Raw genomic sequence first — 26,571 nt, 5'->3', positions numbered from 1 at the left:
CGCTTCCTTGTGCTATTCCATCCCATTCAAGACCAGTCTTTAAATATGACTTATGTGATGTGTACAAGGTCTGCCCATAAAGTATCCAGCTGTGTAATATAAAGAATAATAGAGACATTTGTTGAAGAAGATACAAGGGACAATGCACACAGGACAATGATGCCTCAGCCCCTTCAAAGTAGGCACCTTGGGACCTCACACAGTTTTCCCAATTGCTATCAGCTGCACTGTAATATTTTCCTGAATCTCATCAGTGGTCTGAAATCTCTTCCCTTTCAAAGGTGATTTTACTTTTAGGATAAGCCAGAAGTCACAGGGTTACAAATTTGGGCTATAGCAGGGCTGAGTCACCAGGTGATTTGATGTTTCACAAAAAAAACTCTTTACAAGACATAATGCATGTGTTGTCATGATGAAGCTGCCATTCACCAGTTGCCCATAGCTGCAGCCTTCTGAATCATCTGAAGAGTTTCCATGGAGGGAATGTTCAAGCTTAATGCAAAATTTGATGATATTTGTTGCTCTATTTGCTCAGTCATTTTGAATGTAAGGGCCACATAGTATACATACTCACTCTATGGTGTCTACTGCCCCCACTGACTAGTACAGTAAAGTTGTAATTGTTTATACATGTGCATTAGAGTCCACTTTCCTTGGCTGCCAGGTTACATTGATGTTGCACAAATTATTCTGATTCTATTAACAGTGGCTGGACTTTTTCCAGACAAACTCTGGCATATATAACAAGCTAATGTGAATTCACAGAGCAAAGAACCAGTGAATCTCTGTGACCTTCAAAGTACCCCATTTTCAGTGAAGGGGGAGAAGTTCAGTCCTATAAGAGGTGATTTGCCTTGAGAACAGAGACTTGATGCAGAAAATAAATCTGGACGGAAGTGTCACTGGACATGGCAGCCCGTGCCTGGGGGATGTCTGGCTGCAGCAGGCCACATAATAACTTGGCTCATGGATCTAGATCTTGAGGAAAAGCTGAAAGTGAAGGTAAAGTCAAGGAAGGCAAAGAAAGAGGAGGAAAAGGAAGTGAAGGATAAGAAGAGAAGGAGGAGGAAGAGAAAGAGGATAGGGTGGTGAGGAGGAGAAATGGGGAAGACCTCCAGAAACTGGAAGAGGTGAGGAAGACATCTCCCTTAGACACCTTAGTTCAGACTTTTGGCTTCCAGGACTGTGAGAGAAAAAGAGTTCTATTCTTTCAAGCACTTCGTTTGTGGTAAATCGTTAAGGCAGCCCAAGGAAGCTTAGACAGGTATGTGACAGTGAACAAGATAGACCTTAAGATAGTTATCCCTGTGTGTGCAGGTCCTTGTGCTACAGGGCAATCCTCTGCTCCTCGGCACCAGGCAGTCATGGGGAACAAGTGCTGTGCTTGACTCATCAGTGCACCCTCTACACAAAGACTGCATGTTTAAAAAGAAGCTGGAATAAAATACTTTTTGGTTGAAAAAATTTGAAAATAGTAAGGAAGAGATACGATTATTGTTTATGGAATATGAATATAACATTAGAAGACCAAATGGGCACTGGAGTTCACTCTTTGGAAAAGTGGAATAAAGAAGAAGAAAGAGGAGAGAGTGACTTCCAGAGAAATGAAAGAATTGTTAGCATGGGACCTTGAATTGTAGGAAATTCAGATGACCCAGCCTTATAAAGAAAGCCTGACACTTGGGCTAGTGCTGGGTGGCCATTGAGACAATCCTGGATGAGCACCAGAGGTTTCCTGGAGGAACATCAGCACATTCAGGGGTATCCACCACCCAGGGGACACTGTGAAGCTTAACTGTCATCATTACAAATGTCATTTGTTGAGTACAATACAATTAACTGGTATTTTTGATTACTTGATTATCAAGGTGGCCAGTTTTCTTAAAGAAAATAATTAGCCTTAAAAAAGTTACAAGTATAATTCTAATTTATGAATATTATAAGTCTCTACTTTGCATACAGAATCATTAAACATTAATAATTAAAGAGACTGTTCTTTTGGTAGAGATTGTTGTTTTTACCAATGAGGAAAATAATACTGAGGAATGTTATTGACTTTTCAGCATCACTAATGAATGTTTCACTTAATTTATTATGTGAGCATAAAATTTATGCTACAGGAACATATGTATCAACATAAGCATAGATATTATCTCAGTGATCTGAAAACCCTTGGTAAATGGGGATCACGGTTGTCATTCCCAGAGTCCACTCTATCTTGGCATTGAGCTGGTTCTACACTGGAAGTGTTCCTTCTTTAGTGCACATTTTCAAGCTAAGTGCAATGATGATTAGGTTATAAAGATGATAGAAAAGAGAGAGTGGTGAGACTTGGGCTTCTCGTTCTTCTTAACCTTAGTCTAGTGAGCCAGGGTAAAGAAGAAAAAATCAGGAGGCTAAAAGCAAAACACCCCTCATAAATCAGTATAGGGCTTTTGATTCTTTCAGGATGAAATTTGAATTATGATAAAAAAGTCCTATATAGAGACATTTAAAAAATCTGCAAAAGGCTTAATAGAAAGAGTAAAATTGAAACAGACTCTAGAAAAGGAAAAGAGTCTGAGAATTAGTTACTTATTACATGTACAACTTTCTTGAAAACCTGTTTATTAACCAAAGTATTCACCTCTGATTCATGTTTTTGTTGTAATAGCTCAGTTGAATTTTGAAAGTATGTATTCACACCAATTTGCATAGTGAATAATTTTAAAAATCAAAGCCACCAAGAGTGGAACTAAAGCTATTTTTAAAAACCTATTTAATAATTTTATTCATATTTTAAAGAGACAAGGTCAAGTGCAAACTTTAAATCCAAAATGAAAAAGATGAGAGGGAAAATTGCAACTACTTTAATTCTAATTTTTTTTTTTTAAGTTTAGGTAAGGTTCTTTAGAAAGAAGGCAGTGCAGAGTGCATCATGGTGAGAAAAACAGGGCAGATAAAAAATGTTCTCCATAGCATTGAGGAGTTTCTTATTGTAGAAAAAGTTTTTTCCCCAGAGAACATGAACATACATATTTCCAAGAACAAACAGAAGGAAAAAAAATTTGTAGATTTACTTGGTATATAATGATTATTAATTTCCATCAAATTTCTTTCAAAGTGATAACATAATGAGCAAACTTTGTAACTTTTGCCATTATTTCCCAGTATAAACTTTTAATCTGATATTTCTTTTTAAATGATGCATGCCTCTTTTTCCCTAAGAATTGATAACACATCAAATGTTTGTTTTATATTAGTCAAATTATCTCAGGTATATATTTTTTCTTTTGGGGCTATAAAGAGTACATTTTAAAAAATAAAACAGGATTTGAATATGTTAAAACCTTCTAGTGAGCCCTGTTAAATGAAACAAAGGTATGAATATGAATCTACTGTTCACTGTTCAGGTATCTCCTTAAAACCAAGAGTCTAGCACTAGATGGAGAATTTTTTTTTTAAATGCCAACATGAATTTATACTTTAGAGTTAACTAGAAGCTATTTAATATTCACCCATGGCAGATAGCTCATATATTTGCTGGCAACCAGAGTTAACTAACAGTGTTATCAAAACAATGTCTTCTAGCCAAAAAGTGAGCTGTTCAACTGTGCTGGAAGTCAGTCCACTTGATCACTTGAAATTGAAAACTCGTCTAACGAAAACTGACAGTGTGCCTGTTTCAGAAGAGCAAAATTGCCATCTTAAAGGACAGATTTTACACCAAGCCAAAGACCTCCTCCTGTTGTAGAAGTAACAAGCTGGTAATTCTGACCTTATGGTGATTCTGACCTTAACATCTTAATAGAAAAATATGTTCATAAAAAAGAAGCATAGAGAACTAAGATGGCGGCGTAGGTAGACACACTGCGCCTCCTCGCACAACCAGAACTGACAGAAAATCAAAAGGCAAGGAAGTCCGACACCAAGTAGATAAAAAAGAAACATACATCCAGACTGGTAGGAGGGGCAGAGACGAGCAGCCGGGGCAGAGAGGACTCCGTGGTCCTGGCCCGACGGAGACTGGCGGAGTGTGGGACAAACGGGGCAGGCAATCTGACCACTAGCAGACCCTGTGGCCCCACATTCACTCACAGATAAACTGAGAGGGCCGGACTCAGAGTGGCGGAGAACAGGGCAGGCAGAACGGTGGGCAGCACCCCGTGGCCCCACATTTGCACATAGATAAACCAACCGGGACAAACAGTGGGGAGCTAAGCAGACTGCATAACCCAGGGCTCCAGCGCAGGGAAATAAAGCCTCAGACCTCTGATTGAAAGCGCCCATGGGGGTTGGGGCGGCAGCAGGAGAGACTCCCAGCCTCACAGGAGAGGTCATTGGAGAGACCCACAGGGTCCTAGAGCGTGCACAAGCCCACCCACTTGGGAACCAGCACCAGAGGGGCCCAATTTGATTGTGGGTAGAGGAGGGAGTGACTTAAATCCAGTGGAGAGTGGAGCGGGCGCCACTGCTCCCTCTTGGCCCCTCCCCCACATACAGTGTCATAGCCCAGCAACCAGCATTACCTTGCCCCCGGTGAACACCTAAGGCTCTGCCCCATTAAGTAACAGACGCACCAAGAGGAAAAAAAAAAAAAAAAGGCCCAAATGACAGAACACTTCAAAGCTCCAGAAAAAATACAACTAAGCGAGGAAGAGATAGCCAACCTATCAGATGCACAGTTCAAAACACTGGTTATCAAGACGCTCACAGAATTGGTTGAATTTGTTGGAAAACCAGATGAAAAAATGAAGCCTATGCTAAGAGAAACAAAGGAAAATGTACAGGGAACCAATAATGATGGGAAGGAAACTGGGACTCAAATCAACGCTTTGGACCAGAAGGAAGAAAGAAACATCCAACCAGAAAAGAATGAAGAAACAAGAATTCAAAAAAATGAGGAGAGGCTTAGGAACCTCCAGGACATCTGGAAACATTCCAACATCTGAATTATAGGGGTGCCAGAAGGAGAAGAGGAAGAACAAAAAATTGAAAACTTATTTGAACAAATAATGAAGGAGAACTTCCCTAATCTGGCAAAGGAAATAGACTTCCAGGAAGTCCAGGAAGCTCAGAGAGTCCCAAAGAAGCTGGACCCAAGGAGGAACACACCAAGGCACATCATAATTACATTACCCAAGATTAAGCAGGACAGAATCTTAGAATCAGCAAGAGAAAAGGAGACAGTTACCTACAAAGGACTTCCCATAAGACTGTCAGCCGATTTCTCCAAAGAGACCTTACAGGCAAGAAGGGGCTGGAAAGAAGTATTCCAAGTCATGAAAGGCAAGGACCTACATCCAAGATTTAGATGTAGGTCCTTGCAAAGCTATCCAGCAAAGCTATCATTTAGAATGGAAGGGAAGATAAAGTGCTTCTCAGATAAGGTCAAGGTAAAGGAGTTCATCATCACCAAGCCCTTATTATATGAAATGTTAAAGGGACTTATCTAAGAAAAAGAAGATAAAAACTATGAACAGTAAAAATGACAGCAAACTCAGTTATTAACAACCACACCTAAAACAAAAACAAGAGCAAACTAGGCAAACAACTAGAACAGGAACAGAACCATAGAGAGGGAGATCACATGGAGGGTTATCAATAGGGGATTGGGAGGGGGAGAGAGGGGGAAAAGGTACAGAGAATAAATAGCATAAATGATAGGTGGAAAATAGACAGGGGGAGGGTTAGAATAGTGTAGCAAATGTAGAAGCCAAAGAACTTATAAGTATGACCCATGGACATGAACTATATGGGGCGAATGTGGGAGGGAGGGGGTGGGCAGGATGGAGTTGAGTGAAGGGGCGGGAATGGGACAACTGTAATAGCATAATCAATAAATATATCAAAAAAAAGAAAAAGAAGCATAACACACTTGTAACACAAATTTTGAACTATATTTCAAAGACAATACAAACTTCTCATTGATTTCGATTTCTCTATGTGGCAGAAAGAAATATTCTGTTGTATTTCATGCCACCATTTCCAGTTACTTATATCTCATAAGATATCAAAAGTAGATAATTAAGTATATATTTAAAAACTACTTTATCATTTTAATGGATTCATTTCCAGGCAAAGTTTTGAGTCAAAGCAGGAAGAACTGGTATTTGCAGGTTTTTGGGTTTTGTTTTAAGTCTTAAAAAAAAATCCCAGTTGATAACATTCTTGGCTAGAATCTAGATAAAGCTAAGATTCCAGAAGATGAATAATGCTTTGTATTGCTTTCAGCACCCATTTTCAAGATTTTAGTTCCTGTAGGATTTCACAAGTATTTTCCAGGTAGAAAGTAATAGCACAAAATTGATAATGGTATCTCAGAGAAAAATTGAAAATAGCAAACAAAATTAAACATAAATAGAACAGTTGTCACACAATCTTTTTTTAAAGATACAATATTTAATTTAATTTTTATTCTATTTTTTCTATTACCATTGAGTCCCCTTATGCCCTCTCCCTCCAGCACTCACCACACTGTTGCCCAAGACCACGAGTCCTTTTCCCTTTTTGCTCAATCCCTCCGCCCCCTACCCCACAACCCCCTTATCTGTCATCTTGCTCTCTATCTATGAGTCTGTCTCTATTTTGCTTGTTAGTTCGGTTTTTTCATTAGATTCCACATATGAGTGAAATCATTTGTTTCTCTGACTGGCTTATTTCACTTAGCATAATATTCTCCAGGTCCATCTATACTGTCACAAAGGGTAAATTTCTCTTCTTTTTTTATGGCCGAGTATTATTTCATTGTGCAAATGTCCCTTAGTTATTTTATCCATTCATTTCTTGACAGACACTTGGGCTGCTTTCAGTTCTTGGCAATTGTAAATAACACTGCAATGAACATAGGGATGCTATGTTCTTTCAAATTAATGTTTTGGGTTCCTTCTAATATATTCCCAGGAGTGGGATTGCTGGGTCAAAACACAGGTCTATTTTTAATTTTTTGAGGTATCTCCATACTGCTTTTCACAATGGCTGTGCCAGTCTGCACTGCCACCAACAGTACAAAGTATTCCCCTTTCTCCACATACTCTCCAGCACTTGCTGTTTGTTGATTTATTGATGATAGCTGTTCTGACAGCTGTGAGATGATATCTCATTGTGGTTTCTATTTGCATTTCTTTAATAACTAGAGATGTTGAGTATCTTTTCATATGTCTATTGACCATCTGTACATCCTCTTTGGGCAAGTGTGTATACAGGTCCTTTGCCCATTTTTTAATTGGGTTATTTGTGTTTTTGGTGTTGAGTTTTGAAAGTTCTTTATAAATTTTGGATATTAACCCCTTATCAGATGTATTGGTGAATATGTTCTCCCATTCTGTGGGTTGTCTTTTTATTTTTGTTGGTGGTTTCCTTTGCTGTGCAAAGAACTTGTTAGTCTGATGTAGTCCATTTGTTCATTTTTTTCTTTTGTTTCCCTTGCCTGGGGAGATATATCAGATAAAATATTGCTGAGAAATGTCTGAGATTCTGCTACCTATGTTTTCTTCTACAATTTTTATGGTTTTGAGACTAATATTTAAGTCTTTGATTCATTTTGAATTTATTCTTGTGTGTGGTATAAGAAGGTAGTCTAGTGTCATTTTTCTGCACATATCTGTCCAATTTTCCCAACACCATTTATTAAATAAACTATCTTTAGCTTATTGTATGTACTTGCTTTCTCTGTTTAATATTAATTGACTATAAAACAGTGTGTGTGTTTTTTTCTGGGCTCTCTGTTCTGTTCCATTGGTCTATGTGTCTGTTTTTATGCCAGTACCATGCTGTTTTGATAACCATGTCCTTATAGTATCGTTTCCACCAAATTTGTTCTTTCTCAAGACTGCTGTTGCTATGCAGGACTTTTTGTGCTTCCATATAAATTTTTGAAATATTTGTTCTAATTCTGTGAAATACGTCCCTGGAATCTTGATAGGAATTGAATTGAATCTGTATTTGCTTTGGGTAGTATGGACATTTTAATGATGTCATTTCTTCCTATCCATGAACATGGTACATGCTTCCACTTATTTGAATCTTCTATTTCTTTTTACAATGTCTTATAATTCTCCAAGTACAGGTCTTTTACATCATTGGTTAGGTTTATTCCTAGGTATTTTATTCTTTTTCTAGTAATTGTGAATGATAATATTTTCTTCATTTCCCTTTCTGTTTGTTTTTGACATATAAAAATGCAACTAATTTTGGGATATTAATTTTGTATCCTGCTACTTTGCTGAATTCATTTATCAGCTCTAGTAATTTCTTGGTGGAATTTTTGGGGTTCTCTATGTACAGTATCATGTCATCTGGAAATAATGACAGTGTTACTTCTTCCTAGCCAATTTCAATGCCTTTTATTTCTTCTTCTTGTCTGATTGCTGTGGCTAGGACATCCAGTACTATGTTGAATAAGAGAGGTGAAAGTGGACATCCCTGTCTTGTTCCTGATCTTAAGGGGAACACTTGTAGATTTTGCTCATTTAGTATGATGCTGGCAGTAGGTTTGTCATATGTGGCCTTTATTATGTTTAGGTATGTTCCCTCTAATCCCACTTTGCTGAGAGTTTTTGTCATAAATGCGTTCTGAATATTATTGAATGCTTTTTCTTCATCTATTGATATAATCATGTGGTTTTTATCCTTTTTTTTATGTGGTGAATGACGTTAATGATTTGTGGACATTGCACCAACCTTGCATTCCCAGAATAAATCCCACTCGATCATGGTATATGATTTTTTTGATGCAATGCTATATTCGATTTGCTATTATTTTGTTGAAGATCTTAGCATCTATGTTCATCAGGGATATTGACCTATAATTTTCTTTCTTTGTAGTGTCTTTATCTGGTTTTGAAAATAGGATAATATTGGCTTTGTAAAATGAGTTTCAGAGCCTTCCCTCCTCTTGAATTTTATGAAATAGTTTGAGAAAGAGTGGTCTTAGTTCTTGGAGTATTTGGTAAAATTCATTTGTGAAACCATCTGGTCCAAGGCTTTTGTTTGGTGGGAATTTTTTCTTTATTACTGCTTCAATTTCATTAGGTTTAATCTGCCTATTCAGATTCTCTGATTCTTCCTGATTTATATTTGGAAAATTGTACATTTCTAGAAATTTATCCATTTCGTCCAGGTTGTCCAATTTGTTGGCATACAATTGTGCATAATATTTTCTTACAGTCCCTTGTATTTCTTTGGTGTCAGTTATTTCTTCTCTTTCATTTCTGATTTTATTTATTTGGTTCCTTTTTTTTCTTGATGAGTCTGGTTAAAGGTTTGTCAATCTTGTTTATCTTTTCAGAGTGGCAGCTCTTGGACTCATTGATCTTTTGTATCATTTTTTTTACTTTATTTCATTTATTTCTGCTCTGATCTTGATTATTTCCTTCCTTCTACTCACTTTAGGCTTTTCTGTTCTTTTTCAAGTTCCTTTAAGTGTTAAGTTGTATTGTTCATTTGAACATTTTCTTGTTTTTGAGATAGGTCTACAATGCTATGAAATCCCTCTTAGGATTGCTTTCTCAGTGTCCCACAGATTTTTGGATTGTTGTGTGTTCATTTTCATTTGTTTCAATGTATCTTTTGATTTCTTCCTTGATCTTGTTGTTGACCCATTCATTGGTTAATAACATGTTACTTAGCTTCCATGTCTTTGTGTGTTCTTCTTGTGATTAATTTCTAGTTTCATAGCATTCTGGTCAGAAAAGATGCTTCATATTATTTCAGTCTTCTCAAATGTATTGAGACTTAATTGTGTCCTAATGTAGATTATCCTTGAAAATGTTCCATGATACTTGAAAAGTATGTATATTCTATTGCTTTGAAGTGAAATGCTCTGAAGACATCAATTAAATCCACTTGATCTAGTGTGTCATTTAAGGCTGCTGTCTCTTTGTTGATTTTTTTGTCTGGAAGATCTATCCATTGAAGTCAAAGGGGTATTAAAATCCCTGACCATAACTGTATTCCTGTCGATCTCTCCCTTTATTTTAATCAAGATGTGCTTCAAATATTTAGGTGGTCCTATGTTGGGTGCATAAATGTTTACTAGGGTTATATCCTCTTGTTGGATTCTTCCCTTTCTCATTATGTAATGTCTTTCTTTGTCTCTTACAATAGCCTTTGTTTTAAAGTTTATTTTGTCGAATATAAATACCAGTAACCCAGCTTTTCTTTTCCTTCCTATTTGCATGAAATATCTTTTTCCATCTTTTTACTTTTATTCTGTGTGTATCTTTTGATCTGAGATGTGTCTCTTGGAGGCAGTATATATATATTTTCTTGTTTTCTTATCCATTCAGTTAGCCTATGTGAGGGGTGTCAAACTCATTTTCACCAGGGGCAATATCAGCCTCGTGGTTGCCTTGAGAGGGCTGAATGTAATTTCAACTCCTTAACAGTTAAGGAGTAGTTACATTTATACAGTCCTAAAATTATTTTGGCCCTTTGAAGGCAACCATGAGGCTGATTTTGCCCCTGGTGAAAATGAATTTGACACCCCTGCCCTGTGTCTTTTGGTTGGAGCATTTCAGTCATTTACACTTAAGATAATTATTGATAGACATGTATTTAGTGCCATTTTATTGTTAGACTATTTTCCTTTGTTGGGAAGCTCCTTATTTCTCCTTCAATTTTAAACGATAGCCTGGCCGGGTAAAGTAACCTTGGTTGTAGGTCCTTGCTTTTCATCACCTCGAATGTTTCATGCCACTCCCTTGTGGAATGAAATGTTTCTGTTGAGAAATCAGATGACAGTGTAATTGGTGCTCCCTTGTAGGTAACTACCTGCTTTACTCTTTTAGGAGTGGCTTTTAGGATTCTCCCCTTGTCTTTAAGTCTTGTCATCATAATTATGATGTGTTTCAGTATAGGCCTCTTTGGGTCCACCTTGTCTAGGACTCTCTGAGCTTCCTGGACTTGTGTGTCTTTTTCATTTTTCAGATTAAGGAAGTTTTTGGTCATTATTTCTTAAAATAGGCTCTTGATCCCTTGCTCGCTCTCTTCTCCTTCTGGTACTATCATGATGCAGATTTGTTATGCTTCATGTTGTCCAAAATGTTTCTTAAGTTCTTCTCATTTTTTTAAATTCTTTTTTTCTTTTTGCTGCTCTCCCTTGGCTTTTTTTTTAACCTTGTCTCCAATTCATTGGTTATACCTTCTGTTTTATCTAACCTACTTTTTATTCCTTCTAGTATATTATTTATTTCAGATATTGCAATCTTTAATTCTGACTTGCCCTTTTTATGGTTTCTATGTCTTTTTTCATGCTGTTGACTATCCTTATAATCATTACTCTAAACTCTCTATCTGATAAATTGCTTGCCTCCATTTCATCTAGTTCTTCTGTAGAATTTTCCTGTTCTTTCTCAGTTGGGGTCTGTTTCTTTGTCTTTCCATTTTGTCTGATTCTTTGTATTTTCCACCTTAGCTTGTTAATAAGCAGCTGACTTAAGCACCACAGGGTGGAGCAGAGTAATTCCTGTGGGTGGGGCTATTGCTTTCCCTCAGGCTGATGTATTGGAGGGGAGTTCTCTGCCCCAGAAAAGTGGCCTCTGTGCTATGGGGAGTGACTCAGCACAAGGATCCTGGCAGCTGTTCCTTCAGTTCTTTCCCCAAAGCCACCAAACCCAGACTCTCCTGAAGTATATCTAGTCTACTTTGCCTTTCCTCTTCTGGAGCCCAGGGTAAGGGACAGCAAATGAAATTTTATACATTGGCTCTTTAAGAAGCTGTCTGCATCTCCAGCTGTCTCTCCCTGGCAGTCAGAAACCCGGCTGTTTTTCACAGCTGGATGTTATCTGGGTTCCTTTCTGGCTCTGATGCTATAGGTTGGGAAGCCCATCTTTGGGTTTAGACCCCACACTTCTCAGAGGGAACCCTATGGCTGCTGAAATATCCCTCTGGAATGTCAGCTGCTACCTGTGGGAGCCCAGTCAGCCTTCTCATGCCTTCTCCACACTCCCTACTATCCACATTGTACTGAAGTGTTTTCTTCTGTTGGTCCGTGGTTATAAGGCTTCTCTCCAGCTAGTCTTCAGTTGTTTATTCAGGATAATTTCTGTACAATTTACTTGCAATTCCAGATTGGCCCTGGGAGGAGGTTTTTGTAGCTTCCACTTACTCCTCCACCATCTTGGATTTTCAGCATTTTTTAAAATATAAGAACATTTAGAGAAGTGGGATAATTTTTGTCTTAAAATTAGAATGAGGTGAAACCTGATAGTATATCCAAACTCACTTCTCACTCTACAAATGAGGAAGCAGAGATCCAGAGAAATTAAATAAGTTATCAGATTTCCATAGCTAACAAGTGTCATATAACCTCAGTGATCTTAAGAAAGAAGAACAAATAAGAGGGATCACAATATTTCATATCAAACCACAAACCACTCATCAAAACTGCCTGGTACTGGCATAAGAACAGACACATAGATCAGTGGAACAGAATAGAGAGCCTGGAAGTAAACCCAAGTCTCCATGTTCAATTTTTATTTGACAAAGAGGGCAGGAGCATACAATGAGGTAAAAACAACCTTTTCAATAAATTGTGGTGGGAAAACTGGACAGCTACATGAGAAAACATGAAACTACACCACCAATTTACACCATACAGCAGAAAAACTCAAGATGCATAAAAGACTTAATTATAAGTTGTGACAACATACAAGTCCTAGAGGAAATCACAGGCAGTAAAATTTCAGATAACCCACGCAGCACTATTTTACCAATATATCTCCTAGTGCAAGGGAAATAAAAGAAATAATAAAGAAATGGGACTACATCAAATTAAAAAGCTTCTGCATGGCTAAAGAAACCATCATCAAGTCCTTTGCCCATATTTTAATTGTGTTGTTTATCTTCCTGGAGTGGAGACCTGTGAGTTCTTTATACATTTTGGAGGTCAAAGTCTTGTTCAAGGTATCATTTGCAAATATATTTTCTCATATGGTTGGTTCTCTTTTCATTTTGCTGATGTCCTGGCAATTCCACTGCTGGGATTATACCCAAAGAATTCTGAAACACCAATCTAAAAGAACCTATGTACCTCATTGTTCATAGCAGAACAATTCACAACAGCCAAGTGTTAAAAGCAACCTAAGTGCCTATCAGTAAATGAATGGATCAAAAAACTATGGTACATTTACACAATGGAATACTACACAGCAGAAAGAACGAAGGAGCTCCTACCCTTTGCAACAGCATGGATGTATCTGGAGAGCATTATGCTAAGTGAAATAAGCCAGGCAGTGAAAGACAAATACCATATGATCTCACCTATAAGTGGAACCTAATCAACAAAACAACCAAGCAAGCAAAATATAACCAGAGACATTGAAATTAAGAATGAACTGACAGTAACCAGAGGAGAGGGGGGAGGGAAATCATGGGGGAAAAAAGGGGAAAGGTTGTCAAGGAACATGTTTGAAGGACACATGGACAAAGCCAAAGAGGGTTAGGATCAAGGGTGGGAGGTGGGGATGGGTGAGGTGGAGGTAGTGGTGTGGGGAAAATGAAGGCAATTGTACTTGAACAACAATAAAAATAAATAAATAAATAAATAAATAAAAAGACAAAAAATAGAAAAAAAGACACCATCATCAAAATGAATAGGGAACTTACCATATGGGAGAACATATTTGCCAATGACACCTCAGACAAGGGTTTAATATCCAAAATATATAATGAGCTACACATGAGGAAGTTTACAGTTACAGCATTATGAAAATATTCTTTGGTAAATTCATGTGTTTATCATTTACTTTAGGGACATTTGTGCCCACAGTTCTGCCTTTGTGAGTAGTATTTAGGTGGTCCAGACTAAGCCTTCTATATCTATGGGAAATTTTAATTTTCTGAGGAAAATTTTCAAAAACATTGAAGTCAACCCAATCTTGGCATTTCTGCCTTACTTAAGCTGTTTTGGGAAATGAGTAGCCAAAAATTTTCTATTGGAATAAATGATTTAAAATATAATTATAACTATAAATGGAAAGTGAAATTAATAAAATTTTGTCTTCTTTTCTTTGAAAATATTTTAAAAAGAGAGCTACTCATATGACTCAACACCAGGAAGTCAAACAATGCAATTAAAAAATGACTAAAGGACCTGAACAGACACTTCTCCAAAGAGGACATACAGAGGGCCCAGAGATACATGAAAGGATCCTCAATATCACTAGCCATCAGAGAGATGCTAATTAAAGCCACAATGAAATATCACCTCACACCTGTCACAATGGCCATCATTAATAAATCAACAAATAACAAGTGCTGGCGAGGTTGTGGAGGAAAGGGAACCCTAGTACGCTGTTGGTGGGCAGACTGGGCAGCCGCTGTGGTAACAGTGTGGAATTTCCTTAAAAAAATAAAAATGGAACTGTCTTTTGACCCATCTTCTGGGATTATACACTAAGAATCCGAAACACCAATTCAAAAGAACTTCATACCACTGTGTTCATAGTAGTGTTATTCACAACAGCCAAGTGCTGGAAACAGACTAAGTGCCCATCAGTGAGTGAGTGGTACATTTACATAATGGAATGCCACGCAGCAGAAAGAATGATGGAATGCCTACATTTTGGGACACCATGGATGCACCTGGGGTATATTATGCTAAGTGAAATAAGCCAGGTGGTGAAAGACAAATAGCATATGATCTCACCTATAAAAGGAACCTAATGAACAAAACAAACAAATGAGCAAGACAGAACCAGAGACAATGAAACAAGGAGCAGACTGACAGTGTCCAGAGGGGATGGGAGAGGGGGATAAGGGTGGAAAGAAGGGGAAGGGACTAAGCAAGGAACATGTATAAATGGCTCATGAACATGGATAACCGGGTAGGGAATAACTGTGGGAGTGGGGGTGGGGGCTGGGTGGAGGAGAATAAAGGGGTAAAATTGGGACAACTGTAATAGAATAACAAAAAATATATTTAATATAAAATGAAATATAATCATTTAAGTTAAAGATTATTTCTGATGTGAGTTAGGAAATGAGTTTGATTGCTTGTTCAAAGTCTAGAAATAGCAGTGACCTACTAAAGTTGAAGCCTCGGGCCCACAGCTCAGGGCTGAAATGGCAGTTTCACAGCATCACCTGGAATCTAGGTTCTTTGTATCTTCTTCAGCATCCTCAGCATGGCTTCCTCATCGTTCCACTCAGGAACCTCAGTGGTTTAAACCACAAAACACAATTCCCTACCCCAGAACTTTTGCTTTTATATCTACTTTGTTTCCCTACAAAAGAGTTGAGAATGTACCTCTTAGTTGTGCATATAAACCAATTTTCTCTTAATAGGGAAAAAAGGAGAGTGGACATTATGCAGGCAATCAGCAGATGCTATCAAATAAATTAAATATGCCTAAAGCCAAATGTTAGCCAAATATATTGATTTTTCTGTTTTTTTTCAACACCATTCTTTTTCTCTTTAAAAGAATAAATAGATATTATTACAGGGCAATTTAAGCTGCATAACTTAAAATGAAGAATTGACATAATGATATATTTAAATAAGCTCAACTACATTTCAGTGTACTATGAAAGGAGTTTAGACGTATGTGGAAACATTAAAAGGAATATGCAGAAAGTGAGAAATACATTGATTTTATATCAAAAGAGATGCGCAATGACAGGTGAGAAATAGTAAGCTTTAAAGAACCTTCATGAAGGCCTTTAAAGCAGTAATTATAAATCGTATGCCCCACCCCAGCTCCATTTTGTAATAACTATTGTTGGCCCATGATATATATATTAATGAATTTCCTGCTATGATCCTACCACTGCATTTGGCCCTGAATCTATGGTGTGAAAGTGGACTATCACAACCCCATCCTCACAAAGCCATAGAATGTTAGAATTTCTGCTTTATTAGCAAATATTAAATATCTAGCTATTAAATAAGAGTTTTGCTGATGTTAAAACTGTTTTACAAATACAGTAAAATTATCAAAAACATATTAAATGTGCCCTGGAGGGGAAGGCTTTATATAAAAATATTTTTTCAGATTTGTGACTGAAAAAATATAAAATAATTTTTTAAATATGACATTAAACTACAGATAAAATGTGATTTTAAACACAGTATTCAGACAATGAGAACTTCAGAATAAGCTGACATTTTATTTCTGAGAGGCATTTGTCTTTATTATAATATGTAAAACATTTCCCTCAAATTTGTAGTCAATATGAACATAAAATTATGGTGAAATTTTGTAGTGTTTCCATTACTTCACTCTTTGTGCAAACATTTTCTAGGCTGAAGATTTTGTAGGCTATACATAGGAGATATACTAAAATTACCAAATACAATTTTAAAAAATCCTACAAAGGCATAGGTGCACAGCAAAATTAATAAAGATATTAAAATTTAAACCAGGTTACAATCAGTGTTTTGTGCATTAACTACTGGAAGAAACATGTTTAAAACCTCTTTCCATGTAGGTTTGGTTTAAGCTCAACCCAAGTTTGCTCAGGTTACATCCATATGCTTGGTATAATTTTCAGATAAAAAGAAAACTTTCTGTAAAACATTTGAAGAGCTTACAAATCTGATACTTCAACATAATCTATATATAAACTCTCTTTACTTCAATAGGGCTTCATTTATATTTTGGCATGAAGATTTTACCTTGGGTAGACTTTATTTTTAAGAGATTGAGTACAGTTTCAATAACTGTTAATTTAGGACTGATTTGTTTCCCTTGTGCATATTATCATATTATGCATTATTAAATAAATTTTGAAGATTAGGATTGTATAGTAATGTAATTTCTACATTGCTATAAGGTGCTTAATGAATATCTTTTAAAAATAAAAATAACTTTATTTTTGGAAATAATAGAAATTCATACTTTATTTCAATTAAAAATAATTCAAAAGAGAATAAAGAAGTGACAATCATCTCTCATCCCTCTATGCAAAGAATATCAATGATTAACAGTTGGCACATATGTTTCCAAACTTTTCAGTTAAATATACTTCAATTTTTTTTAAGAACTGTATAATTTCTTGTGTATCTCAGAAACAAAAATAGTAAGTACTGCATTTTGTCATGAATTATGCACCCTTTTTTACCTAAAAATTTTGAGGGAAATATAAGGATGTGCATTATACATGAGCATGATGATTACATACGATGGTTATAATAATGGGTATAATAATCCCATGTATAAGGTGCACAAAATGTGGGTGCACATTATTCATGGCAAAATACAGTGACACTTTGTTTTATCCCAACTTTTAAAGTGAAATAAAAGTTCATTTAGGTGTTTTGCTGCAAACCCAGCAGCTTGATATTAATATATTAATATATTAGCAGCTTGATGTTAATATATTAATATATTAAAGGACAACCAAATTTGCATATGAGATTTGACGGACGTAGTGGTTCTTAATATTTAAGTCCTTATTCAGTGAAACAAGGAATTTAATAATTGTACACAAAGGCAAATACAACAATAAAAAAAATGCCATGCTAAAACAGTCAGGAACAAAAACGTATCTTCTGTTAAGACACAAAAAGCAAGCATGATGAAAATGCAGTGTACGAGTAGGGAGTTGAGTGTAGGACACAAATTTGGAAGGGAGGTGAAGTTTTCCAATTAGAGATATTATCACTTAAATCTAGAACTTTTCATATAAGATTGAGAAGTAGAACATATCAGAGGGTCTGATCCAACCAAATAATCTTTACTGTGTAAAAAGTTCTGATTATAAAGAAGCATTTCTGTTTCCATAAGTTTGTGTCACAAATCAGCCTTTATAAATCCATAAAAGGAATGTGGAGAAATTTTATAGAGAGCTGATGGAACCCTGCTTTATACTCAAGCTTGAGGAGAGCTGAGTTTGATTTGGGCACTTGCAGATCCATGAAGCAAGTCACGGCTATAAGGTGCCCTGGCATTAAACAAAATGTGACTTGTGAATGCTTTTTCCCTAAGCACGTGGAGTAATTGCATGGGAAATGTGTCACATTTTATTTTTTTGTGGAAGCAAATCGATTTTATTTTTTATTCTTTCAAAGATTTTGACTTTAATTTTGTTTTTATTATATTTAAAAACTATTTCTAAATTAAATAAAAAAAATATTTTTCTATATTCAAAAATAATAGCCTTATTTGAAAGAAAAATTAACAAATACTATAATCCTAACCATCCAGAGTTATAAGTAACATTGGGATAAATATCTTCATAGCTAAATCTGCATTTTTCTTTAATTATTCACGGAATATATTTTTAGAAGTATAATTAGTAGCTCCAAGAATGTAGTTTAGCATATTTTAAGGATCTTATTATATTGTCTTATTATATAGTTTGCTTCCTGAATCAGTGTATAGTTTATATTTTCATCAGCATTTTTTTACTACAGTTCAGCATATCTTAAAAATATACTTTTTAAAAACACCTTCATTTTAAAAATATTTTTCAATTATAGTTTATATTCAGTATCATTTTGTATTATGTTCAGGAGTAAAGTATAGTATTAAAACATCATATGCTTTACAAAGTGTTTCCCCCAGCATTTCCAGTACCTACCTGGCACTGTCCATAGTCAGTACAATATTATCGACTATACTCCCTATGCTGCGATTACACTCCTGTGATTATCTTGTAAGTACCAATTTGTACTTCTTAATCCTTTCACCTTTTTCATCCAGTCCCTCAACCCCTCCCATCTGGCAACCATCACTCTGTTCTCTGTATCTATGAGTCTGTTTCTATTTTGTTAGTTTATTTTGTTCTTTAGATTTCACATATAAGTGAAATCATATGGTATTTGTCTTTCTCTGTCTATCCTATTTCAGTTAGCTTAATACCTCTAGGTCCATCCATGCTATTGCAAATGGTACACTTTCATTCCTTTTTATGGCCGAGCAATATTCCATTGTTTATACGTACCACATCTTTTTTATCCACTCATCTATTGATGGGCACTTGGGCAACTTCCATATCTTAGTTATTGTAAATAATGAACATAGGGGTGCATATATTTTTTCATAATAGTGTATTGGGTTTCTTTGGATATATACCCAGAAGTGGAATCACTGGGTCATAAGGCAGTATTATTTTTAATATTTTGAGGAATCCCCATACTGTTTTCCATAGTGGCTGCACCAATCTGCATTCCCACCAACAAACAGTGCACGAGGGTTCCTTTTTCTTTACATCCTCACCAACACTTCTTTATTGCTTCATGTTGATAGCAATTCTAACAGGTGTGAGGTGAGACCTCATTGTGGTTTGAATTTGCATTTCTCTGGTGATCAGTGATGTTGAGCAAGTTTTCATATGTCTACTGGCCATTTGTATGCCCTCTTTGGAGAACTGTCTATTCAGTGTCTCTGCCCATTATTTAATTGGATTGTTTTTTTCTTGGTGTTGAGTTGGATGAGTTCTTTACAAATTTTGCATATTAATCCCTTATCAGATGTATGATTGGTGAATGTGTTCTCCCATTCAGTAGATTGTCTTTTATTTGTGTTGATGGTTTCCTTTGCTGATGTATAAAAACTTTTTAGTTTGATATAGTCCCATTTGTTATTTTTTCTTTTGCTTCCCTTGTCTAAGGAGTTATATTAGGAAAAATATTGCCAAGAGAAATGTGAGAGGTTTTACTGCCTATGTTTTTTTCTAGGAGGTTTATGGTTTTGATTTTTACATTTAAGTCTTTAATCTATTTTGAGTTTATTCTTGTCTATGGTATAAGAATGTGATCTAGTTTCATTTTCTTTGAGTGTATCTGTCCAAATTTCACAACACCATTTATTACAGACAGTTTTTACGCCATTGTATCTTCTGGAACAGAGATTTGATTTTCAACCTTTTTTTATCTCATAAACTTATTACCAAAATTCTGTAGCACACCAAAAATGATATTATTTTTTTGCTGATCTGACAAAAAGATGGGTATAATTTTGATTTGTTCACACTGAACAGCTATTGTTGTTTTAGCTGCTGTCATTTTTTTAAAATTTGGCAATCTGAGTGCCCCTGATTAAATAGTCAGGTATTGCATATTTTAAAAATTCTAGCACACCAATGTGCCATAGCATATGGGTTGAAAAATCACTGTTTTGGAGGCAAATTGATTTTAAGTACCATGATTTAACATTAAGTTCATGGTCAAAACAATAAAAATATGTAATAAAATCATTGTTTTCTTTGTGGTCAGGCTATAGAACAGCTGTCTGTTATCATGGAAGAGATACCAACTATACAATCACCTTAGTATTGTCAACAGAAAACCCTCACTAGCAAATATAGTCAAATTTTAAAATCTGACCTTTAGTTACACAGTGTGGTGTAATTAGCATGCAGTAGCACATACAAATAAAGTAAAATATTTAAAGATTCTTTACAGATGAATAATTGCACATCTGCAGACCCAAACCCTGTATTCACAGTTGGATTCTCAGTTGAACATGACAATATAATTTTAGAAAATAAACATGGAAAAGTTTTTATGGTCATCATGTCATTCCAATCAATTTTCTCCTGCTCATTAGTTCATGTACTCAAAGTTTATTTTAGTCTAGGGAAAGGCTGCCATAAAACCACACTGCATCCTGCTTTTCTTCCCACTGGAACAGGCTATCTGTGGTCTGCAGAGGAGAGGCAGAGAAAGGTATGACTGACTCATTCACTGAACATTTAATAAAGGTAATTTTAGGCAAAACATTTACATTATCTCTAAATTATTATTTGGAATAGCTGGTAATTTACTTTTGTGTTTCACAAATAATAGCAATGGAAACTTCCTTTTGATGTCATGTGATCCTAGGGCTTGAATACTTCCTGCCACCAACTCTACATAAATCCTTCTTATTTTAGGTTACTTTACTTATGCCATATTTTCATCTATCTCACTTCTAATAGTGTATATTATTGCATCATATGCCACATGAACAAACTTGTATATATGAGGTTTGTCTGGAAAATATCCAGCCACTATTAACATAATGAGATCAGTTTGCATGACATGGATGTAACCTGGCAGCCAAGGAGAGTGGACTGGAATGTGCATGTATGAACAAAGATGACTTCACTGTACTACTCATGTAGATACCGTTGACTAAGCATGTGTACTGTGTGGCCATCACATTCAAAATGACTTGAGCAAGTAGAGCAATGAACCTGCATCAAATTTTGTGTTAATCTTGAACATTCCTCTGTAGAAACTATTCCAACGGTTCAGAAGGCTGTAGCTATGGGCAACGGTGATTGGCAGCTTCATCTCAACAAAGTGCCTGCTCATGCAACACATCTCTTGGAGAGCTTTTTGGTGAAACATCAGATCACCCAGGTGACTCCTCCCCTCTACAGCTCAGATTTTGTGCTCTACAACTTCTGCCTTTTCCCAAAAGTAAAATCACCTTTGAAGGGAAAGGGATTACAAACCATCAATAAGATTCAGGAAAATATGAAGGGGCAGCTGATGGCAGCTGGAAGAACTGTGTGAGGTCCCAAGGTGCCTACTTCAAAAGACTTTGAAAGACACAGAAGATATCCAGCCATATATCTTTGTACACCTCATATATCTTTGGACAAAATTTGGAGAGTAGCTAAGTAATTTCCTAAAAATACATTCCTCTTATTTGTATTTATTGTTAAATTTTTTTGTTAAAGATTTTATTTATTTATTTTTAGAGAGAGGGGAAGGGAGAAGAGAGGGAGAGAATCATCAATGTGTGGTTGGCTGTCATGTTTCCCCCACTTGGGACCTGGCCTGAAACCCAGGCATGTGACCGGACTGGGAATCGAACCAGTGATACTTCGGTTCCCAAGCCCGCACTCAGTCCACTGAGCTACACCAGCGAGGGCTTTATTGTTTAATATTAAATTTATTTCTAAATGACACATACCTTCACATTGGTTCAAAAATTATAACTACATAAAAACATTAATTAAGAAGCCTCTTTTACTTTTATTCTTTTACTTTTACCAGTGTCCTGGCGCTTGAGGATAGAACCGGCAGACTCGAAACTGTCGGCACGGAAGACATGACACCGACGGGGGCTGGAGCCCTTTCCCTAAAAGAAAAAAAAAAAAGAAACCTCATGATTACCCCTGATCCATTACCCTAAATTTTTCAGCCTCCCCATAGGTAAAAACTTTTAAAAAATATCTTGAAATAATTTCAGGATTACAGAAAAATTTCAAAAATAGTACACAGAATTCTAATATCCCCTTACACATCTCCCCCTTATGTTAACACAACTAATATAACAAATAATAACCATGGAACTATTTATCAAAACTGAGAAATCAACATCAGTGCAACACATTTTTTTACTGTTATTTTCCAGTATTTTTAATGCAATTCTGGATCCCATATTGAATTTAGGGGGGATGTCTCCTTGGTTTCCTACATTTTATGACAGTTCCTCAGTCTGTCATTATTCGTGATCCTAATATTCTGAAGAATACTGCTCAGATACTTTAGGGAATGCTTGCTAATTTGGGTTTGTGTGATTTTCCGCACGCTTAGACAGTTGTTATGATTGTGTGGGAAGAGTATTACTGAAGTAAGTGCCCTTCTCTGGGTGTCATACAGAGGTGGGGGCATATATCACCAACTGCTGCCAACCACTGCCAACTGTTTGCCTCTTTGTAGCCTGGCCTTTTTCCTCCTGTCACATAAAGGGACCATACAAATTTAACCTTTTGGGTCTGCCTTCTTTCACATAGCTTTTAAAGAGAAAATCACAGCCCCAATTTGGCATCAGTTAGACTGAAGTCCATGATATCAAATCTAGACTTAATAACTAACCTAATTGCTATTTCAGCCTCTGCCAGAAACATAATCTTAATTAAACAGCCTGAAATTTCCTGGGGAACACCAATGAGGTAATCTGTTACATGGACCCCCTCTATTTCCCACAGAAAGAGGAGGCGATCTGCATGATAAAACCTTGCCAGTCTGCATTCCAACCCTCCCCAAAGAAGTCCTGGTCTAAAAATGATCCCTTCTTTCCCTTTGTAAAAAGCTTTTTTCTCCTCCCCCTTCTTCCTATAGAAAACCTCTATTTGGATGACTCCTCAGAGTGCCCTTTGGTTGCTAGATGGATTATTGCCTGATTCATGAGTCACATAATAAAGCTAATTAGATCATCTAATTATTTGGTCAGATTTTTTTTTCTTGGTGCAACTTGTTTTATTTTATTTATTTATTTTTAATTTTATGCAAAATTCCCCATGCCCTCTTGGGACATTTACTAAAGAGTATTTGTACTTAATAACCACTAAGGTCTAAAACTCAGTCAACAGCTAACTTCAACGCTTGCTCCTTGCATATTAGCAAACACGTGTTTGTACAGACAAAGTGGTCAGAGGCCATTTGGGGTGGCACCATCGTAGATTTGTAGCCACAATAGGAATTTATCTGAATTAACTGCAGAAGTTCCTATGGCCAGGCACTGTAGCCAACCTCCTAATCAGAGCCCTAACCTCTGAGCTCCCTTTCTTAAGCACACTCTGGGTGCTGCTAAATATTTTTTTGAAACATAGCAAATTGCATGTAAGATTCATCTTGTTTATTGAATCAATAGTTGATTCCTTCTTACTACTGAATAGTATTCCATTGTATGCATATACAAAATTTGTTTATTCGTTCTTGGTTGAAAGCTGTCTATATTGTTTCCAAATTCTGGCAATCATGAATAAAGCTACAATAAGCATTTAGGTACAAGTTTCTCTGTGAACATAAGTTTCATTTCTCTTGGGTAGATAACTTGGAATAAATCATATCATAGGTATACTGTCTATTTTATAACAAATCTGCAGAACTGTTTTCCAAAGTGAGCGTGCCATTTTGCATTCCCACCAACAAGATTTTCAGTTGTACTGCATCTTTGTCAGCACTTGTCAGCCAATATTTTTGTTAGATGTTCCAGTAGGTTTGTAGTGGTATCTCAAGGTGATTTCACTTGCATTTCCCTGATGGTTAATGAAATTGACATTGTTTTATATGCTTATATGAGGGGGACCCAACAAAACCAGATTATCTACTTGAAGGTGGGATCCTTGTAGTACAGGCTTCCCCCTCTAGGTGTTCTAGCATCCCCTCTGTATCAATGTACTAGCTGTCATTGTTGTGAGAGGCTGCGATTGGCTTCACTGAATATTTTTTTGAAGACTCTTTCAATACATTTGCCCATTTCATAAGGGTGATTTATGAGTGCAACTCCCCACACTGCACACTGTCTTCAGCAGTTTCTGACCAAAACCAGCATGATCCTTGTACCCCACCCTCCCTATTCACCCAATCTCACCCTGAAGGACCCCCTGCCTCCCAATGAAGAGAGTCCTCAAAGGGAAATGTTTTGCTGATGTGGAAAAGGTGAAACAGAAAATGGCAGAAGCACTAAAAGGCATAAAGGCAACAAGTTTAAAAACTGTTTTGAGCAGTGGAAAAAACATCTCGATGAGTGTATTGCATCAAATGGAAGAGAGAACTTTGAAGGTGACTGAAGTTTAAACAGGTAACAATAAATACACAATTTTTTATTAAAAAATTCTGTTCTTTTGGGTCCCCCCTCATATGTTAACTATTTATTTATTTGTTTGTTTTATGAAGGATCTGTTTCAATTATCTGAGACATGTTTTGTGTTTGGCATACAGTCTATGTTTTTAAGTGTTTCATGTGCCTCCAAAGAGAATATATATTTTACAGTTATTGAAATGGAATGTTGTTCATTTCATTTAGTGAAATTAAATATCGTCTGTGTCATTTACTTTGGTTAAGTAGTATATTCTCCAAATATTTCATATTGTCACTATTTTTCCCACTTGTTTTATCATTTTAACAGTTGTTCACTTTATCAGCTACAGTTACATGTTTATTAAAATGTCTAAATTTGGGTCTGGCCAATGTGGCTCAGTTGGTTGGGGGTCTTCCTGCACAGTGAAAGGTCACAGGTTAGATTCATGGTCAGAGCACATGCCTAGGTTACAGGTTAAGTCCCCAGTCAGGGTGCATGTGAGAGGCAAACAACTGATGTTTCTCCTGCACACTGATGCTTGTCTCCCTCTGTCTCTCCCTCCTTCCCCTTCTCTCTAAAAAATAAAATATAAATAAAAATTTAAAATATCTAAATTTGATTGTGGCCTTCTCTAATACTTCTTTTAGTCCCATCAAGTTTTATTTTAGATAGTTTGAGGCTATGGTATTAAGATTCTTATATCTTTCTTTAGGATTGATGCTTCATACATTAAAGTCTACTTTGTTTTTAAATAAACTTTTATTTTTAATTTTTTATTGTTAAATTATAGTTGTCCCCATTGCCCCCCATTACTCTTCCCTGCCCTACCCAGCCCCTTCCTTCCACATTCAATCCTTCCCCCATTGTCTTTGTCCCTGTGTCCTTTATATATATTCCTTAATGACCCTTTCCCTTCTTTTCCTCATTATCCTCCCCTCCCCCATCTATAGTCACTACCAGTTTGTTCCTTATTTCCATGTCTCTGGTTCTATTTTGCTTGCTTGTTTGTTTTGTTGATTAGGTTCCACTTATAGGTGAGATCACATGGTATTTGTCTTTCACTCCCGGGCCTGTTTCACTTAGTGTAATACTTTTAAAATATTAAATAGCCACATCACCTTTCTTATGGTTACTATTTGCATGCTACATCATTTTCGTAACACTTAGCTTTTAAATATTTTATTTTTAAAAAAGTTGAAATATGTATTCTATAAAAGTATATAGTTAGATATAATTTTATTCTGATAATTTAAAATTTTTAATTGGTGTGAAATCAATTCAAATTTATTGATGTTACTAAAGTTGGATTTAAGTGTCGTGTTATTTGTTTTCTTTTTACTCTACCTTTTATTGTTTCTTCTTTTTTTCTAGCTTTTATGTATTAATCAACTATCTGTAATATTCTACTTATTTTTAATTACAATCTTAGAGACTTCACAATATATACCCTTGAGTGTTTAGGGCATAACTTAAATACCTTTATCACTTCTTGAACAATGCAAACATTTTACTACAGTTCACTTTGTCTATCCTTCTTTTACTGAGTATCAGCTCTTCATGTTGGTCATATATTTTACTTCTACATGTGTTATAAACTCTATAAGACATCACTTTATCATACTTTTAGATAGTTAATACTCTTTTAGTATTCCTCATATGTTTATACTCTCCCATGCTCTTCATTCCTCCTTCTAATCCGTGCTTCCATTTGGTACCATTTTCACTCAGCCTGGAAAATTCCTTTTTTTTCTTTTTCTGCTGTCAACAAACCTTTTCACTTTTTGTTTGTATGAAAAGACTGGTATTTTAACTCCATTTGTGGAGGATATTTACTCTAGGCATGAAACTGTAGGTAGCAATATTTTAAAACTTTCAGCTCTTATAAGGCATCATTGCATTACCTCCTGAATATTACAGTCTCTTTCCACTAGCAATCTCGGTCGTATTGTGCTTCCTTGAAGGCAATGTATCTTTTTCTCTGGCAGTTTTATGCATTTTTTCTGTCATTGGTTTTTACCAGTTTGACCATTATGTGCTTGGCTATGGCTTTCTTTGTATTCTGGCTGGAGTTCTTTGAGCTTCTACAGGGTATTCACCTAAAACATTTACTTCTAGAAATTC

General features: G+C 36.1%; 1 pseudogene; it reads right to left on the bottom strand.

Annotated features, from left to right (window-relative positions):
* Positions 1 to 21,910: 21,910 nt before the first annotated feature.
* LOC112319380 (small nucleolar RNA SNORA57) lies at positions 21,911 to 22,019 on the bottom strand (annotated as a pseudogene).
* Between the last annotated feature and the right edge of the window lie 4,552 nt (positions 22,020 to 26,571).

The sequence above is a fragment of the Desmodus rotundus genome, chromosome 11, assembly GCF_022682495.2.
Source record: "Desmodus rotundus isolate HL8 chromosome 11, HLdesRot8A.1, whole genome shotgun sequence".
Lineage (NCBI taxonomy): Eukaryota > Metazoa > Chordata > Mammalia > Chiroptera > Phyllostomidae > Desmodus > Desmodus rotundus.
The sequence above is the reverse complement of the archived record's forward strand: the minus strand, read 5'-3'. Positions and strand labels throughout refer to the sequence as shown.